We start from the raw sequence: 20,861 nt of genomic DNA, 5'->3' as shown, positions 1-20,861 counted from the left end.
CCAATTTTAGATTTTTGTCACCTTTAAGGAAGCTACAGAGCAGGCGACACATGTGTTCCTTGAAACACTCTAGTTTTAATTTTATAGTTTTCATATATATTTATTATAATATTGAGATACGTATCATATCATGTTACTTGTTTATGTATTGAGATACGTATCATATCACAAGATCTACCTGTTTTGTCCCACCTCTATAAAAATGTTTGCTTTTGATGAACTCAATTGCTTTCAAATTGATGGTGATCATCATATAGGTACTCATTGAAGAAGAAAAGAAGAACCGGGAAGACCTGTTGTGTACATGATACTTAAATTTGCACCAGTCTTGCAACTTTATTTGTTATCGACATGAACAATATTTCAAATTTTTTTTTATAGAAAAGGTTGAAATCTCAAAAGTTCAAGGGGTCACAATCTTTAAATTATACCAGTACATGTATTTTTTTAAAAAAATGTGAAAAGTTTAAACAGTACAAAAAAGATGAATGATTCAATCCCAGATGTCGGACTTGATCTCGCCCCTCCAGATAAAGCAAAATGTCTTTTAAAACTATCTAAGTTGATGCAAAGATTACATATTATATTTTATTTCTTAACTGTTCTTGTGTGTCGAGACAAGGTCAGTTGTATTGAGAGCACTAACAAATTATATTTGCTATTGGGGTCAAAAATCAGGTGTTGAGTGATGTAGACTTTTCTTGTAATCATGGGTAAAAATATACACATATACTGATGAAAAAAATTCAATTAAATTGTGTAATGCAGAGCAAAACTATTATTGCAGATTTTGGAGTTTTCACAACAAGAGCAAACTTAAGGTGACTTTATTCTTGAAAATGTTGGAGACTGAGAGGCAGATGTGTAAACAGACAACTCTGCATGGAATTGGAGGATACAAGTATATAACTGACTGCATTCTGTCTGGATTTCTGTATGGTGACAGAAGGCTTTGGTAAGTCAAGATTACCTACAGTAATAGATCATAAGTAAACAATTATCATTTAAGTTCTCATTTTGAAATCTATGCTTCCATTACCATAAAAAAAAAAACATTCACTGACTTCATTTGCTGACCTTATGGTTATTCAGTCTTTGAAATGCACTTTTTTTGTTTTCAATCGATCTTACTTGAAAGGAAACTCCAATTAACTCTGTGCTAATTTTAGCCCTTTTTTTCAAATGAAAACCTAAGTCGCTCACTGACCTATTTGCTATCTGCTTTTGTCCATCCTTCTTTAACATTTGAATATTTTTAGCTTCTTCTCTGGAACTGATGAACCAATTTCAACCAATATCTAGTATGATGAAGGGGAATAAAAATTGTGAATTTCATTATATCTGCCACCCCCCCCCCCCCCTCCCTTTGGCCTGAGGGATAGGGCTAAACTTATTAAAATTATTTCAATCTTTTAAAATCTTTTTTTTACTACTGGAAATTAAGCAGTTGAATTGCTGCTATGGTTGAATAAGCATTAAGCCCTCTGTCAAAATTTTGAAATTCATTGCCCCAAGGTCAGGGGTTCCAGTGTAAGGGTGGAGCTCCATTGATTAAATATGGTAAAAATGCATTATTTCTTTGAAAATATTCTTCTCTGCTCCTGGATATGAAGCAAACAAACTAAGTACAAAGTTATGATGAGCACCTCTTCCAAAATTATTAATTTCATGGCCCTTGGGTTGTGGTGTTAGGATGGGGCTTTAGTGATAATTATAGTGAAAATGCATTAATTCTTTGGGAATCTTCGTCTCTGTCTCTGATATTTAAGGGGAAAAAATTAAGTGCTGGTTATAATGAGCAAGGGTGCTTCTTTGAAAATTGTGAATTTCATAGCCCCTGGATGAGAGTTTGGAGGGTGTGGTCTATGGATAATACAGGTATAGTGAAAATGCATTATTTCTTTGAAAATTTCTTTTCTGCTCCTGAGTGTTGAAAACAATACGAAGTTCATGGTTATGATGAATAAAGTTGCCTTTTCCATAATTTTGAATTTTATTCCCCAAGGGGTCATTAGTTTTGGTGTTAGGGCAGGGCCCTATTGGTTATATAGTGAAAATGCATTATTTCTCTGAAAATCTTCCTTCTTTGATCATGTGCATCAGATTTATACCAATCTTAGTACATAGTTATGATAAGTAACAGTGTCTCTTTCAAAATTGTGAATATCATGGCCACTTGGATCGGGATTCTGGTGCTAAGGCATGGTTCTATTGAATATACAGTGAAAATGCATTAATTTTTTGAAAATCTTTCCTGCTTCTCGGTATAAAGCAGATAAACTGAGCCCATGGTTATATTAATCAAGGGTACCTCTTCCAGATTTGTGAAATTTGTAGCTCCAGGGTCAGCAGCTCTTATGTTTGAAGATGGAGTTGTCTATTGAATTTATATAGAGAAAATTCCTTAATATTTTTGAAAATCTTTTCTTCTCCTGGGTATTAAACAGACAGACTATTAAGGTCAGACGATACATTCCTCAAATATCTGTTTTGGTATTCCTTCGAATTATGTGGAAAATATTCAAAATTTTAATAACCTTCTGATTTCTAAACTGATTTCTAATTGTCTTTAAAAAATGAAAGACCAAAAAAATGTGTTATTGGCTAATTGAGTTTTTTCCAAAAGAACTTTATAGGAAAAACATCCTCTGGTATCTTGCACAAATGCCTGGTAAGGTACCTTAATTTTTTGTGAGTAAACATGTTAAAGTAGCAATACTTCAATGACAAAATCTTAGAAAAAATTATATATTATTGAGGAAGGTATCGTCTGTCTTTAAATGAGCAAAGTGCCTCTTCCTGAGTTCCAAAATTATGAACTTCATGGCCCTAGGGTCAGGGGTTTTTCTTTCTCTTGCCCTTAGATTTAGTTTTGCTCAAATCATGACCCCTTTGTAGAGCGGGACCACAATGGGAAATGAAAGTTTTACAGAGAAATATATAGCTAAAGATCTTTAAACGTCTTCTCGAGAACAGCAAAACCATGGGTAGTCATATTCATATGGGAGCATCCTCAGGTAGCACTGCCACAGATTTAAGTTTGTTCAAATCATGAACCCCAGGTGTAATGGTTGAGTGGGGCCACAATTTTGGATCAAAGTTTTACATAGAAAAACATAGGAAAAATCTTTAAATAAAAATTAACTGTTCAAGAAAAATAAAACCTTGGTTAGTCATATTCATATGGTTGCATCTTCAGGTAGACTCAAGTTTTTTTGTTTTTTTTTCAATCATGATCCCTTGGGGTATAGGACTGGCATAAAAAACCTATGCAGAGTGTTTAAATGCCTTTTTAAATTAATTCTGATGTAGAATTTTTTTGTTTTGTTTATCAATCAGACATTCAGCTGCATAATACACTGTAGTGTACATACTGATGCATCAGTTGAAAATATTTTTCTCTCAGTATGTCATTTAAGCTCACCTGAGCTGAAAGCTCAAGTGAGCTTTTCTGATCACCCATTGTCCGTCATCCCTCTAGCTGTCTGTCCGTCAGTCTGTAAACTTTTCACATTTTCAACTTCTTCTCAAGAACCACTGGGCCAATTTTAACCAAAATTGGTACAAAGCATTTTTGAGTGAAGGGGAGTTTAAATTATAAGAATAAAGGGCCAAGCCCCCTTTCAAGGGGAGATAATCAAGAAAAGACAAAAATAGGGTGGGGTTATTAAAAAATCTTCTTCTCAAGAACGACTGAACCAGAAAAGCCGAAACTTATGTGGAAGCATCCTGGGGTAGGGTAGATTCTAAATTCTTCAAATCATGACCCCCGGGGGTAGGGCGGGGTCACAATAGGGAATCCAATTTTTACATTGAAATATGTAGAAAATATCTTTAAAAATCTTCTTCTCAAGAACCACTTAGCCAGAAAAGCTGAAACTTATGTGGAAGCATCCTTGGGTAGTGTAGATTCTAAATTATACAAATCATGACCCCTAGGATAGGGCGGGGCCACAATAGGGAATCCAAGTTTTACATTGAAATATGTAGAAAATATCTTTAAAAATCTTATTTTCAAGAACCAAAAAGCTGAAACTAATGTGGAAGATTCTAAATTGTTCAAATCATGACCCCTTGGGGTAGGGCGGGGCCACAATAGGTATTACAAGGGGGGAAATCAGATGAAGAACAGCGGGGCCAAAGTTACTCAGGTTAGCATTGTGGTCCAGGGGCCTCTTGTTTTACCCTAAAAAATAAGCACTATTTATATGATGTTACCCATTGCAAAATATGTTGTTAATGATGAGGGTAACAATATTACCATGATTCATTCAGAACAGATCACTCTAACCTCCGACTTACTTCAGCCAAAATTCTTTGTGAAGATATAACCATGTTGATAAATATTGAATTATCAGAAAATTTTACAATATCTACTAATAAATGATTGATTATAATTGAGAGTAATCAATTGGTGCCAGGGATCGACATTAATGGTTGTCCAATTGCCTGAGACAAGTAAATTCTCAGTTTGGGCAAGTGAAATTGTCAAAGTACTTGTCCGATCGAACAAGTGATTTTGTTCATGCAAATGCACATATTTATTTAGATTACATTAATTTATTAATAAAACAATAAATTGAACACTTGATTTAGCCATGCACCTGATTGACAATGTTTCCTTGGTAGCATTTCTGGATTATACCATTCATTTTAAAATCAGGTTCGTTATTTTCCTTTGTAGTAAATGCGCTCTACGTCTAACAATATTTTGTTAACTTCTTATTAGGAAATTAGATTATTTATTCACGCACAGAATATATGTACAGCGTAACATAATGTATCCTGATCAAGATAAGATGTATGTTTTGTAGCAACTACATGTATCTTCCTTTAGCGTTGCTTCAGAGTTATCTCTGAAAATCACGATTCACAAAAGGATCCTACCGAAAATAATTTTTTTAAAATATGAATTTTATTACATGTATAAGGAAATTAAAAGGAAATGGTTATTGCTGCATGGCAGTGTGTGTTAGAAGGTTAAATTTACAAGTACAGTTGTATACATTTATGTACAAATGCAGCATCATTTTTTTTTTTTTCACTGACTGGTATATATACTGATATTTGATCACATTTTTTCTTATCATAACGTTTACAGAAATTAATTTTTTGCTTATTAAGTTCTTTCCTAATTTTGGGCAACCAAGTTTTGCATTGAGACAAGTCAAAGTTTGAGATCACTTGCCCAAAGGGCAAGTGAATCTGAAAGTTAATGTCTATCCCTGGATACAGTGCCTCTGGCCTGATGTGTTATTTTTACACCGGACCGGAATGTCTGATGTCTCAGAGTTTGGTTTTGAGCTTAACTATTTCGACGCAGTCATTTCAATGTTTTTTTTTATAAGTAGAAAATATACAATTCCAAATGCATAAATAAACATCATTAAGACACATGGACTGTCTACAGAATTATGTGGGAGCGATCCCTGGTAAAAGAAAAGCTGTTGGGCCTATACTTAAGAGGTTTTTCCTTTGTATTCATTGCATTAATTAAAAATTACACAGGACTGAATGTCCAGTGTGGTCCAAAAAACTTTCGCATAGACTGACTTATAAGCTCTGAATTGAAAACAGTTTTATGCAAGAAAAAATTAAAATCTAGTTAAGGGAACTCTATATGCAGCATATCAAACATGTTTAATGTGCTTTGATTTAGAGGACTTATGAACATTATTTAGTTTCAGTACATTTATATGATGATTGATTCTTTAAATTTAGATTTGGTAGATATTTATTGAAAAAATAATTTGTATTTTTAATGTAAATGTTAAGTAAAATAATGCATTTCTCCAAAAGCCAGTAGACAGTGATAAATATTCCTCACAAGTCAAAAATGATAAATATTCCCCACAAGTCAACAATGATAATAAATATTCCCCACAAGCCCACAGTGATAAATATTCCCCACATGTCAACAATGATTAATAGTGATAAATATTCCCCATAAGTCAATAGTGATAAATATTCCCCACAAGTCAACAGAGCTAAAAAGTGAAAATTATTCCCCACAAGTCAGCAGCACAGGTACTTATGGATAGGACCCCCCCTCCCTTAGGACTTGGACTTTTTTTCAGAAATTATATTTATTACACTTTTTAATGTAAATGTTAAGTAAAATAATGCATTTCTCCAAAAGCCAGTAGACAGTGATAAATATTCCTCACGAGTCAAAAATGATAAATATTCCCAACAAGTCAACAATGATAATAAATATTCCCCACAAGCCCACAGTGATAAATATTCCCCACATGTCATCAATGATAAATAGTGATAAATATTCCCCATAAGTCAATAGTGATAAATATTCCCCACAAGTCAACAGAGCTAAAAAGTGAAAATTATTCCCCACAAATCAGCAGCACAGGTACTTATGGATAGGACCCCCCTCCCTTAGGACTTGGACTTTTTTTCCAGAAATTATATTTATTACACTTATTTATCAGGTGTACCATAGGAATAAATCTGTAAAACCCTAAAATAATCGTTCCACACAAAAAATACCCCACTGTACATTATAAAGAGAGAAATATGCCACATGTTTACGTTGTTCCCCCTGCTGGTCTTTCTGGGTTTAAAAACATGTATTGGATGTATGGTGGTGGAAAGTGTTAAAGTAGTCCCCCCCCCCCGCAATTTTTTTTTTAGTAATTGGTCCCCTACCGGTGCAACTGGAGGGGACTATAGGTTTTAGGTTTCCTCTGAGTCTGTCCGTCTGTCTGTCTGTCCCTCTGTCTGTCTGTCCCACTTGGTTTTCCGTACTTTTTTCCTAAACGCTAGCAGATATTGAGTGATTTTTGGTATGTGAGTGTATCTTGATGAGTTACAGATCAGTTTGCATTTCGTTCCGCTTCATTGATTTTGACGGAATTATGGCATTTTCAATTCTTAACGGGAACCAGATTACACTTGGCGGTAGGGGTCTAGTATTGCTAATGCAATACTCTCAGAGTGCTTGTTAATTATTAATTTGTATGTTACAAAGCAAGCAAAGATGCAGTATTATTGGAGCTAGGTTAGGTCACATTATGAGGTCACAATTTTTCATGGCGATAAAAAAGTTTCTGAAGAACAGCAGAGCTGAAATGGCTCAAGTGAGCATTGTTGTATATTAAACCTCTTTTAGATCATCTTTTATTTAAGAAGACTTCAGCTTAAGGAAGCTATTGATCTTAGGTAGAGTTGACTTCTTTTTCTCTTTGAAGATATGGGGAGAATTGGAGTGGCTAAGAATCAGATGGAGACCCAATGTCAGTTCACATGGAATACCAGGGTTTGCAAAGGAGGACATTGGAACTGGCTTAAGTATTCGAACTTCTGATGGCAGTTGATGAAAGAAGATGTCATACTTAGGGAAACATTAAATTACTTTGAATGGTAAGATTTGATTATTATACCCTGTAAAGTTCAGTATATAAACATGATATACTGTAAATCAACTTTAACTTGCCTGCAAGAAAGATCTGCAATTTTTGCAACCTTCATTACTTACTAGAAATATTTCTCATCACAAACCAATCATAAGTTGTGACAGCTATTGTATTATGGTAGAATGTTTCCTTCACTGGAAAAATTAATGCTTACTGTTGCAGATGGATTTCAGGGTAAAGAATCCTGAATAAAAATTGTCGGGAATAATAGTTGATTTACAGAATACATGATTTTGCAGTTAAACATAGGTATTTTGAATACTGATATCTCGAATACAGTGGATATGTCAGTAATTTTTAAGTCCCAATCTTTTATTATATTACCCTTCAGTGCTCCAAGTTGCGACTAAAATGGTCGCATTTGCGACCAAAAATTTAAATTTGCGACTGGAAATTAAAACTAACTCGCATTATTGCGACTGAGAAAATTTGGGCTGGCGATTGTCAATTTTTATGATTGGGATCAAGATTACTTTTTTCCCAAGCTTCTCTGTCAAGAAAATGTTTGAGGACATTCCTAAAACTTTGTTAAGCGTCGCAAAGACTGAGATTACGTAATGATATGCCAGCATGCTGTACAGTCAACAGAACGACTGTCAAAATGTATTCTTTTTAAAACCTGATCTTGGTAATGGAGCATTTGGCTAATATAGCTTGAATATCATCATGTTTTGGTGATGTGGACAACAACTGTTTAATACATAGGTTCATAAAATAAACATAACAAACAGCTGACGAAGTCAGATCTGAATAGTTCAAACTTATGCACGCATCAGTCAAACTTGCTACAATTTCATTTGAATTAATTTTAATTCTAGGATAATACACTTGTGTTCTTCATTGCACAACCATACTGGTTGTTCTATGAACTACTATTTCATGAGTGGTTTCTTCAGCCTAGCAAATTATTAAGTCACAGTAATAAGTAATCTTTGATAAATTTTAAAAAGACATCGTAGGTACATAAATGAGTGTTGTTCCTTGCTTTTACTATATGCTACATGTAAATGTGTTTTCACAAAATGTTTTCACAATGGCGAGTGAAATATTTGTTGATTGTGACCAGAAGTTCTGAAATGGTGACCAAAAAAAAGTTTAGGTCATCATTTAGCGACCTGGTAGGAAGTGTGACTTGGAGGACTGCCCTTAACATCTTGAATCTTCCCAATATCTCGAAGTTTTTCCACAGTTCTATGGATAGTTCGAGATAACAGGGTTTGAGTATCAGGTTTGACATTTATTTTAACAAGTACTAGACATGTCAGGCTACCTTCCATAATTTGAATTACTCACCATAAAATCACTTGCCCTGACCAAACTTCTTATAATTGTTAATTTTAATTGGTAACTTTTGAAACTATCTCTCATGCGTGTCAAGATTCTGACAGAGTAGCCATTTTGAGTCTGGTTCATTAATTGGGACATGAAAATTATGAGCCTTAAAGACATTCAACAAACTTTACTAAAATGATTATCCTAAATATTAATAAATACAGAAAGTGTTACTTGGTAAGTATTTATACCATATCAGTTGATACATTTCAACCCAGACTTGTCTACTACAGCTAAAAATATATATTATAAAAAATTTTATTGCTGAAAATAACAATTGTGTTATGAAGGGATTTCAACATACAGAGCAAAGGTTGTGCTTACATTTGTACAGATAAGATAATTTTTTTTTTTACAATTTTGTATATATTTATTCAAAAGACTGAAAAGGATTTAACAGTTATCAACCTGACCAAAAGGTCTAGTACACATACATTGCACACAACCATACCATTCATTTAACCAAGTTGGTATGACGTGCCTTAGTGTTAAACCCTGACTGTATTATTATTTTTTTTAGCAAGATCGCAAAGTTCTTCATTTCAGATTACTGGTTAGCCATTTTTGGGGGACATGTATCAGTACTATAAAGACATTTATAGATGAGTCTTTAAATACATTGCATCAGAATACATGAGTATGGTTAGGACATATAGAGTTTGTCATGTCTATCTTCCGTCTTTCTCTCCTTCCGTTATGCTTTGTATTTAGAACAGTTTAAAGCTCAGTTTCAAAGAAACTATGACAGGATCTTTTTATCAAACTTCATATGCTGATACACACGGAGGAGAACTATTCAACTGCATCAACATTTCATGATCATGACCTTTCCTTTGACCTTGACTTACTTTTCTTAAATTAGTGTTTAGCTCAGTTTTAAAGAAACTATTCAAGATATTTTTACCAAACTTCATATGCTGATACATACTGATGAGAGCTATTCAACTGCATCAACATTTTTTTTTACCTTGACATTTCCTTTGACCTTGACTTCACTTTTCTTAAATTAGTATTTAGCTCAGTTTTTAAGAAACAATTCTGGACAGTGTTATCAAACTTCATATGCTGATACAAAATGAAGTAAGCTTTTGAAGGGCATCAACCTTTTTTTACTTTAACCTTTCCTTTGACCTCACTTTCTAAAATTTGTATTTTGCTTAGTTTGAAAGAAAGCATTTAAGATATTTCTACATAAGCTTATACACTTAAACAGAATTTGGTGAGAATTTATCAACTATATCTTTTTTTTTAGATTTCAATTTCAATTTTGAAGACCGTTCACAGTAGCTCAATCAGTAGAGTGCTCGCTCCATGATCAGGAGGTCGTGAGTTCGAATCTCGGCTGCGACTGACCTAAGTCGATAAAAAAATGGGTAGCAACTGTTCCTTTGCCATGCGATCAGCACTTTGAAGTGAAAGTTGTGGGTCCTTTGTATGAGACCTTAAAAAACTGAGGCCCCGTGTCACGGCAGGCATTGGCACTATAAAGATCCCTCACTGCTCATTGGCCCTGAGTGTCGAGTAAAAGTCAAAATTCATACACTACTATTTGATAATGACCAATTGATATTTGCCCCCAAAATCAAACTTTGACAGAGAAATGCATAATTATGTTCTAAAACAGGGGGATATATTTTCATCAGCCATGACATCATATGTTAGATATGACATCAGGAAGATGACCTATAGTCAAATTTTCCATAACTTTTGTAAAATGATAATGGACTGTATCAGTGAAATATGTTAATATTGTTATGGAGCAGATTTGCGCTTTTTGTGTACATTTTGTCCTCTTTCTGATAAATAACACAAAATCTAAATAATCTGTGGTGTCCTAGAAACAAAAATTGCCAATGACCTGCTTTGAAACCACGATATTTTTTGTTAATTCTGATTTTTCTGCCCCCGCCATAAAATGGGCAGGGGAATATAGTGTTACTCTGTTCCATCATTCCATCATCATTCACTTCCCATTCATTATCTCTGCAACAGTTGCACACATTCAACGCAAATTTGGCATATGGATATATTTATAAATGCAGGTCAAGGTCGAATTTGGTTATGGTCCGATGATTTTTGACAGAGTTATTCCTCTTGAACTTACAAAAATTAGAAATGTTCAGTTTCCACTCTCTTACTTTTGTAGGGATGTATATATAAGGTTGAAATTGCATGTGCAGGTATTTTACCAAAAAATACAGGTCAAGTTCAAATTTGGTCATGGTCCGATGATTTTTGACAAAGTTATCTCTCTTGAACTTAAAAAAAAATTAAGAAATTAACTGCAGAGGCATTCATGGCGTTCGACACATCTAGTTCATACAATATATACAATTCAGGACATTTCAAGAAATTTTAAAAATATGACATTTAAAGGGGGGGGGGGGATTTATATAGCTCTTTTAATGTTGCATTACTAATATACCCGCGACTGGGCATTCATGTCCTATGGACATCTTTGTTGTCTTTTCATTCTGTGAGATTTATAATATTTAAGTTTCTAATATGCTTATCATTTGAATGCCTACTAAGATCATGATTTTGTAGTTGGTATTTCACAAATACTCTGTGCCATTTGACAAACTTGGAATACTGCCAAATGCAATTTACATCTCGGGTGCGGGGTGTGCAATTACAAAAATTGGCAATTAGTTGTATTTTTAGCTCACCTGAGCTGAAAGCTCAAGTGAGCTTTTCTGATCACATTTTGTCCGGCGTCCGTCTGTCTGTCCGTCTGTCTGTCTGTCCGTCTGTCTGTCTGTCTGTCTGTAAACTTTTCACATTTTCGACTTCTTCGCAAGAACCAATGGGCCAATTTCAACCAAACTTGCCACAAAGTATCCTTGGGTAAAGGGGATTCAAGTTTGTTCAAATGAAGGGCCACGCCCTCTTTCAAGGGGAGATAATTAGGAATTAGTGAAAAAATAATGGCAACATTTAAAAATCTTCTTCTCAAGAACCATAGGGCCAGGAAAGATGAAACTCATGTGGAAGCATCCACAGGTAGTGTACATTCAAGTTTGTTCAAATCATGACCCCCGGGGGTAGGGCGGGGCCACAATGGAGGATCAAAGTTTTACATAGAAATATATAGGAAAAATCTTTAAAAATCTTCTTCTCAAGAACAGCAAAGTCATGATGAGTCATATTGATATGGAAGCATCCTTAGGTAGTGTAGATTCAAGTTTGTTCAAACAATGACCCCCGGGGGTAGGGCGTGGCCACAATGGAGGATCAAAGTTTAACATAGAAATGTATTGGAAAAATCTTTAAAAATCTTCTTCTCAAGAACAGCAAAGCCATGATGAGTCATATTTATATGGAAGCATCCTCAGGTAGTGTAGATTCAAGTTTGTTCAAATAATGACCCCCGGGGGTAGGGCGTGGCCACAATGGAGGATCAAAGTTTTATATAGAAATATATATATAGGAAAAATCTTTAAAAATCTTCTTCTCAAGAACAGCAATGCCATGATGAGTCATATTTATATGGAAGCGTCCTCAGGTAGTGTAGATTCAAGTTTGTTCAAATCATGACCACCGGGGGTAGGGCAGGGCCGCAATGGACTATCAAAGTTGTACATAGAAATATTTAGGAAAAATCTTCTCAGGAACAGCAAAGCCCAGATTGTTCATATTTATATGGAAACATCCACAGCTAGTGTAGGTTCAAATTTATTCAAATCATGACCCCCGGGAGTAGGGCGGGACCACAATGGAGGATCAAAGTTTTACATAAAAATGTTTAGGAAAAATTTTAAAAATCTTCTTCTCAGGAACAGCAAAGCCTGGATTGATCATATTTATGTGGAAGCATCCTCAGGTAGTGTAGATTCTATTTTGTTCAAATCATGACCCCCGTGGGTAGGATGGGGCCACAATGGAGGATCAAAGTCTTAAATAGAAATATATAGGAAAATATCTTCTGAAGAAGAACTGCAAACCATGATTAGTCATTTTGATATGGAAGCATCCTCAGGTAGTGTAGATTCAATTTTGTGCATTGATGACCCCCAGGGGTTGGATGGGGCCCATTGGGGGATCGAAAGTTTTACATAAGAACATATAGAAATAATATTTCTTCTCAAGAACAGGAAAGCTATGTTTAGTCATATTGATATGGAAGCATCCTCAGGTAGTGTAGATTCAAGTTCAAATGATGACCCCTGGGATAGGGAGGAGCCACAATGGAGGATCAAATTTTTACAAAGGAATATATGGGAAATTTTTTTAAAATCTTCTCAAGTACAATAAAGCCATTTGTTATACTGACATGGAAACATCATCAGGTAGTTTAAAATTCAAGCCCCCCCCCCCCTCCCCCACCCCCAGGTAATCTTTTCAATACTGAACTGATTTGTGCTTTTGCCTAGCCAATGTGCTCAGGTGAGCGATGTGGCCCATGGGCCTCTTGTTTGCTGATATTTCCTACATTGCTTTAAATGCTCATGACCAATGCTTTCTTTTCAGATATTACCTAAAAACATCAAACAACAGGGGAAAAAAGAGGACTGCCTATTTCCGATTTATCTTTACATAACAACACCCAAAGCACTACCATCAAAAAATTAAAATCAATATATAGGAAGAAAAAATGAAGACATTGATTAAAAGAAAAGAAGTTCAAAGAGTTTCGAATATTATGTCAAGTTGTCAACGACAACACAGATCTGGAAATGGATTTTCTTGCCTAATAATTATATTAAATGCATGTTCATGCATGACTTTTGTTCCAACTGTGTTCCCTGTATCACAATTCCTCCATCATGTATACATGTAGAGCAAGGGCAATGTTAAAAAACCATCACATCTTGTGTAACACCAACAAAACAGCTTTTTATTGTTTGGACATTAAATGCTTATGATTATACTTAAAATTGCAAGAAAAAGGACTGTACCTGTGTAAAGTACAATGCAGCAATATACAAAAAAAAGATTGTCCAACAATATTTTTGTCTCAGTCTGTTATTTGTGTTGTACTGGTATACACTTATGTATTGGAGCATGAGAAATAAAAAAAAATATTTCTTGATTTAAAGATGAAGAAAGTTTGGGAAAGTCTTGGAATTAGTGTTTGAAAGGTATATATATAAACTATGTTGTGTATAAATCTTTATATACTTTTGTTAAATCAGAGTGCATATTTCTTTAGATAAGTAAAGAAGTTAAATAGAGCAATTTATCAAATAATCATTCAATAAGTAATGCATTCATTTAATAGGTTCATTAATGTTAAGCACTTTGATAGAAACAGTTGTAAAGGAATATTTTTTCATATATTGAGAATTTAAAGAATTTTTAAATCAGTCAGTGAAAATAATTCCTTATCCTTATACAGTCATGTATGTACAAATGTTTTCATGATGAAATGACTATGCAAAGAATGGAATAAAACATGTCACTGTCTTGAATTGTTTACTTTATGCATTCACGAATATCAATGTTGGCCTGTGTGGAAGGAGAAAGGTTCATGAAATTATAGTATCCTTCAGGAGTATATAAAGTACTTTAAAATATTCAGCAGAATTTCTTTACTTGCATGTTGCCAGACATTATTAATTAATTAGGGCTCCTCTCTGCGGGCGCTGTATAGTAATCAGTCTGTCCGTCCGTCCGAGATCTCTTGACCACAGCATATCTTCTATCTCCTTGGCCCAATCTGGCTCATACTTCACCCACGGAGTGTCTTTGGGTAAAGGTGTGCAGTGACCTTGAACCATGTTTCTAGGTCTAAGGTTAAGGTCATAGCAGAATTATATGAAAAATCCTTGTCCGGAGCATATCTTCTCTCCTCTTGGTCCAGTGTGGTTCATACTTCACTCGCAGAGTGCCACTGGTCAATCGATGTGCAGTGACCTTGAACAAAGTTTCTAGGTCAAGGGTCAAGGTCAAAAATAGCCTCTCTGTCTAAAATCTTTGTTCTGTGCATAATTTCTTTCCCTTGAGTCCAGTTAGCCTCAAACTTTACCAACTGACTTAGGGTATGGAACATTTGTGATTTTCCTTCCATATTTTGATAGAGGATATGCAACAATTTTCATAGAGGATATGCAACATTAGTGATTTGTGTGCTGTCTTTTGATAGAGGGTATGGAGCACTCGTGATCTTTATGCCATTTTTTTTTATAACAAGGATGACATAGAAGCCCTTTAGACTCAAACAACACATCCCTTAATAGTACACAAATGTTCCTCTTCAAAGTAAACTCTTTTCAGCTACTTTACCTTTTCATGTTCGGTTTTGAAAGCGGGGCCCTTTGAGATGGCCACCATCTCAATGATATCTGGTTATGAGTGTGAGGTTACAAGCCTTATAATTCTTTTATATGAAAATAATTTTAACTACTAACTTTAATTGTAAATGTCATGTTACCATGACAGTTGTAATTGTCATGATCCCAGCAAGCACTTTGGTGTGCTGAAATGTATCAATTATAAAGAAAAGGGTGGGAGATTTGTCTTGGAAAAAAGGGAACATATTACAAGAATTATTAAGAAAAAATAGTATGAAAGAAAGCAAAGGCCATCACTATTACTATATGAATTAATAATCTTAACTCTCTGATTGGCTGAGATCCAACATTATAGAAAAAATACAACATGAACTTTAAGTTCACCTGCACGTGACTTTCCAGGTGAAAAAATGAATTTTTAGCTGAAATAATGTAGCCCTCTTCAATATTTTTCATCTCATGTAAAAAAAAAAAAAAAAAAAAAAAAAAAAAAATCGGAGAAGGCTACGTTGTTGCAGCTCATGAATTTTGTCTACATTGGACTAAAAAATAAATTGAGAACTTCCTAATGGATAAAATTAGATCTGAAAAGTTATTTCACCCGTAGAGGGAAGGGGGGTACGGTTCCTTAATTATGGCTTTGCAGTTCTTTTAAAATCTACACCAAGTAAGGAAGCTTCCATACAAGTTTCAGCTTTTTTTTTTGGTCTTGTGGTTCTTGAAAAGATTTTAATGACTCTACCATATCTTTGACTTTTCTTGATTATTTTCCACTAAGAGTGATTTAAAAAAGTCACTTGAGCTTCCAGCTCAAGTGAGCTAAAATGTGGAACCCCCCCCCCCCCCGACCACCATCCATAATTACATTGGCACATGTATAAGAATAGCAAAAAATATTATCAAGATACATATTACTACTGAACTCAAAAACTCTATATAATGACAACTGACAAAAGAGAATATTCAGGAATTCTGAAATCTTTGTAAATCATAGTCGTGTACACCGATCCTTGACAAAAAATTTTTACCACAAAATTTTCTCCCTTCATTATTGCGAGTAATTCTACTGTCTGTCTGTCTCCCTCCGTGCGTGTTTGTGTGAGTGTGTTTGTCAATCTCTTCACGGCCCTATTAAATATTCGCTATGATTACACAATTGAATAATTCATATCTCCTATTGGCTGAGATTCAGCAAAGAAGAAAAAAACACTACGTTATATTCACATGCATGTGATTTTCCAGGTGAATATAAGGATTTAAGTTCTCGATACCAATAGTTTTGGAAAGCTATTTCACTTGCTACCGACTTCCACTCAGGTGAGCATAACATTAGGGAATATATAATTTGGGATGGGGATGGTTTTGGGGTGGAAGGGACCCCCCCCCCCAACACTTTTTCCTGAACGTAAATTTTTACTTTTAATTCAATTAGAATAAAAACGTTCATTGAAAGGCTGGTCCCTCACTAATGGTTCTTAATACCCCACCCCTAACCCCACCAAACATCAAACAAAATTTGAAGTAAAGAGAATTCTATTTTCGTTGGGCTAATCAAAGATTTTCCCCTGATAATGCCCCCATTGCCCCCCCCCCCTTCCCCCCGCCGAAATCGATCCTATCAAAGAGCCTGACATTATTTCTTTTATTATCATAGCAACTAGAGTTGATTTCAAAAAATCCAATTTAATACGACTGGTAACGTTTATTTAACACTGATTTTCTCATTGCAGTTGGCTTGTAACAAGTACATGTAAGATGGCATGAACTGCTTAATGATTTTATATCATTTCATCATTGAATTATATATCAAAACAATTATTGCTGTTTGAGATCAATGCGATGATTTAGCCATCTTTGATGTACAATATTCATCTCGCCCTTCGGGTTCAGGTGGCTAAATCATCGTATTGAACTCAAAACAACAATAATAATTGTATGAAATAATTTATCGGCGACAAAATTTGCAAATGTTCACAGTACATATTGTCGCCGACGACAGCATGTGCCGATGCTTGACTGTACATTAACTTTATCGTCCATTATGCAGAAGGAAAGTAAGGAATTGTCACCGGCGACAATATGTATACCGATGGACGACAATATGTGCAATGTGGGTAGGTACATATTGCCACCGACGACAATACGAACAGAACGACAATATGTACCGTCACATCCCTTCACACGAAATAAAATTTGGAATTTAGAAATTTTTTTTACCCCCACCCTCTCCCCTCAGGTTTCAAAATCGATGCAACGTGCCTGATATTTTTTTCAAATTGTTTTAAAGATACAGAGTCAGAAATTCCAAATTAATACAACTATATAGTTATTTTTATTTTATCTTCAGCAAATGTAAACAAGAAAGGTTGCATGTTAGCTTAACAAGTTTGTATTATTCAATCATTGAATCAAATAATAAAACAATTATACAATTAAACTAATAGGTATCTCGAACATTGATATCTCTAATACCATGGATATGTCCAGGTAAGATGGAAGTCCCCAGTTCTTTTTTTTATGCATTTTAACCCTAATATCTCGAATCCTCCGATGTCTTGAGGTTTTTTCTTGATCCCATGGAGGTCGAGATAGCAAAGTTTGACTGTAATGTTGTTTTTACAGGTCAGTACGATGATTTATACATACAAGTTATTATATCCCCGCTCCGAATGAGAAGAAGGGGTATACTGTTTTACCCTTGTGTGTCTGTATGTCTGTCTTTTTGTCTGTCTGTCGGTAACAAATTTTCGTCGCAGTTTTCTCAGCAACTACACATCGCATATACTTAAAATTTTAGCACACACTTTCTTTAGGCATGTCATATGTTGGGATTCATTTTTGTACGAATTCTTGTTTATTCGTTTGTCTGTCTGTATCAAATTTCCGTCGCAGTTTTCTCAACAATTATTCTTTGCAGTTCACATGAGAGCGTATATTCACATCAGATTACTAGTGAGTATTGCCTCACAGACTTCTTGTTTAATATGTGTGCAAAGTTAGAAAATTAAATACCCCTTCACAGTGTACAGTAACAAAATTTAAGATCCTCCAGCTAGGTTTTTGCACGCAGGCACGTTATATATTTACATTTATATGAAAAATGTAAGCCAAGTGGGTCAATCGTTCTCACTGAAGAATGCAAATGTAATTTTCTAGAACTATACTGACTGCCTAACTTATCGTAATATTCAGGATAAAGATCGACTAATTTTTTTTAATAAAATCAAAAGCCAAACAATCATGGACAAAAGAGTGTTATCACTGGCATCGAAAGCGGGGGTAAATGAAAAGATACACATAGGGAATGGGCCTCTTGTTTCTTGAACTTGTTTGTTAATAGCTTGCCTCGTTTTAGATATTGTTCATACGTAGAGCTAGCATACTCTTGCGTATCGAATCAAATGAGAAACTTAAATTCCATATGCAGGTGATAAGGGTATCATTGCTACATAACTAAAAGAAGTTGACGATTGAATGTTGAAGTCATTACATTTATCATAAAGCGTTGTTGTTAGGTAACTCTAGAGACGCGCCAGGTCTGACCTGCAAATTAGTAAAAAAATTGTTTAAATGGCAAGTAGTACAGGTACTTTCAGTGGCACAAGGAGAATGAAAAAGAATTGAGGCTCTGAAAATTGAAGATGAAAATGTTGCGGTCATTTGCAAGAGATATTAATATTTTTTTTTTTTGCACTACATTATATCAAATTGTACAACTTATTATCTCGTGAAAAGCACCCCCCCCCCTTTCACTTTTTTCTGAGTATAGTATTTTGCTATAGTAAAATTTCCACTGGCAATTTCCAGGATTTGGACAGTAAATTACTTTTTTTTTGGTTTGCTTGTCTGATTTTTTGGGAAGTTGCCCCCCCCCCCCAACACTTTTGAAACCGTTGTCACTGGCCTGTATATAGTTAACACCTCTTATTATATCCTTAACGCGACTTGCAAGGTATTTTTTTTATTTGGTGTACCTTTTTTTGCTCTGAAAGTGTACTAAACCAACCAGAGGACGTGTATATGGTATTGAGAGTTGACTAGTATACATGTTTAAATACTGCATGTAGTTAAATATATCACGCTGAAAATTTTTACCCCAAGAAAACGATTGTCAACCTAGGCGCAGCCGAGGTTGAAAATGGTTTTCGAGGGGGTGACAATTTGTAATATAGATAATAAAATGGGAATAAACAGGCGGATAAAGGGTGAAGATTCGAGCTAACAACCTCCGTCAATTGAACCCCCTTGTTTATGTGTGCAAATATTTGTTACCCCTCCCCATAAAAATATAGGATTGTGTATCCCCTTATGTTTGGGCTTTCTAAGGGTCTGCGTACTGTAGAATTTTTTTAAGCTGATGCTAAAAGATATTAGCTGTTTCAGGGAGTATGGGGTAAACTGCGAAAATTCGAGATATAGTGTATGCGTCCCAAACACTGAAATATATAGGAATTTGAACGTTGCTGGTTGTTGAATGATCTAAAAACAAAGTATGAAAAATTCTCTTCATAATTACTAATAATTTAGATAGTATACAATTTGCAGATCTAGAGCATTTCCACCATGCATTCCATATTATACAGATACACATTACTGATGGGCCATTAAATAAATTGATTGCACAGATTCAAGTTAAAAATAATCTTAAGAAAATCATGCTGTATGAACAAGATATTATTGTGACATATTTCTGCCACTACTTGTCAGATGTTTATGTCGACTTGTCAGCTATTTATGTCAACTTGTCGAATAATTATTGTCGACTCGTCAGATTATAATCATCAGGACCAGGAACTCGGTATCTTGTTATTAAAGTATGTTAAAGCCACTAACTGATATTTACTTGTCATCAAAATATCTCTCAAGTCAACATAATATTCTGATAAGTCGACATAATTATCTGACAAGTCGACTTGTTAGATGTTACATGTATGTCGACTTGTCAGATACTGATGTCGACTTGTAATATATTATGTCGACTTGTCAAAAAATTATGTCAACTTGTCACAAAATTATGTTGACTTGTCAGATAATACGAGAATCATTAAAAAATTCGTAGAATTTTGGCATAACTTTTTTATTCAACATCATATCATATCATATCGAAATTCGGTACACATATTTTAGCAATAGCTTCATATAATTTGAATTAAAAAATTGGAATATATCTTGATATTTATCAAAATTATCAAAAAAATGGGGTCACGGAGCAGGGTCGAAATTGAGTTATCAACTAATCATATACTTTATGATGTGTACAGTCATACCTCTAATAAATGGTGCTTAAAAGAAATAAAATTTAATTGATTAAATTTAGCATTGGTACATTTCTTCATATGCTAAAATTTTATGTAATATATTACTTCGTTTAAAAGATATCAATATCTAAAGACAGACTTCATTAGAAAAATCAAAAAAACGATGACATCGAAGGACGTAACGGAGCAGTGAGTAGAGAAAAAAATTGCTTTTCATTCAGGAAACCTTTTTAAAAAAACTCTGAAAATGCTAGACCGAAGAACCAGGAAGTATATATAAATGACCCGCGCAATTGTATATACATGGAAAAGACAGTTTTTGGGTGATAGAGATCTTGAATCTGACGTAAACGGTTTGCGAAGAAACAGATTATAGTTAAAAATTTTGAAACGTGATGTGCACTTGTTACAACGCACTTGAAAAATCATGCACTTTGAAAAAAAAAATCAAAGTGCGTTAAATTTTGAACCAAATAAAGGCACTTTGAAAAAAATTCTTTTCAAAGTGCTTTAATATTAACACACTTTGAAAAAAATGTGCATGGCTTGCAGGCCCGTAGCAACGGTTTCAAAAGTGGGCGGGGGAGGGGGGCAACCCCCCCCCCCCC

At 34.6% G+C, this 20,861-nt stretch overlaps 1 long non-coding RNA gene across 1 annotated transcript; it reads left to right on the top strand.

Annotated features, from left to right (window-relative positions):
* Positions 1–891: 891 nt before the first annotated feature.
* LOC133203266 (uncharacterized) lies at positions 892–14,138 on the top strand. The gene is made up of 3 exons (XR_009723366.1): positions 892–955; positions 7,206–7,377; positions 13,233–14,138. It is a non-coding gene; the product is annotated as an uncharacterized LOC133203266 (long non-coding RNA).
* Positions 14,139–20,861: the final 6,723 nt, after the last annotated feature.

This window comes from Saccostrea echinata, unplaced genomic scaffold, assembly GCF_033153115.1.
Source record: "Saccostrea echinata isolate AGI-Se365-2 ecotype Australia unplaced genomic scaffold, CSIRO_AGI_Sech_v1 ptg000049l, whole genome shotgun sequence".
Classification (NCBI taxonomy): domain Eukaryota; kingdom Metazoa; phylum Mollusca; class Bivalvia; order Ostreida; family Ostreidae; genus Saccostrea; species Saccostrea echinata.
Note: the sequence above shows the minus strand (reverse complement) of the source record. Positions and strands in the feature narration are given on the sequence as shown.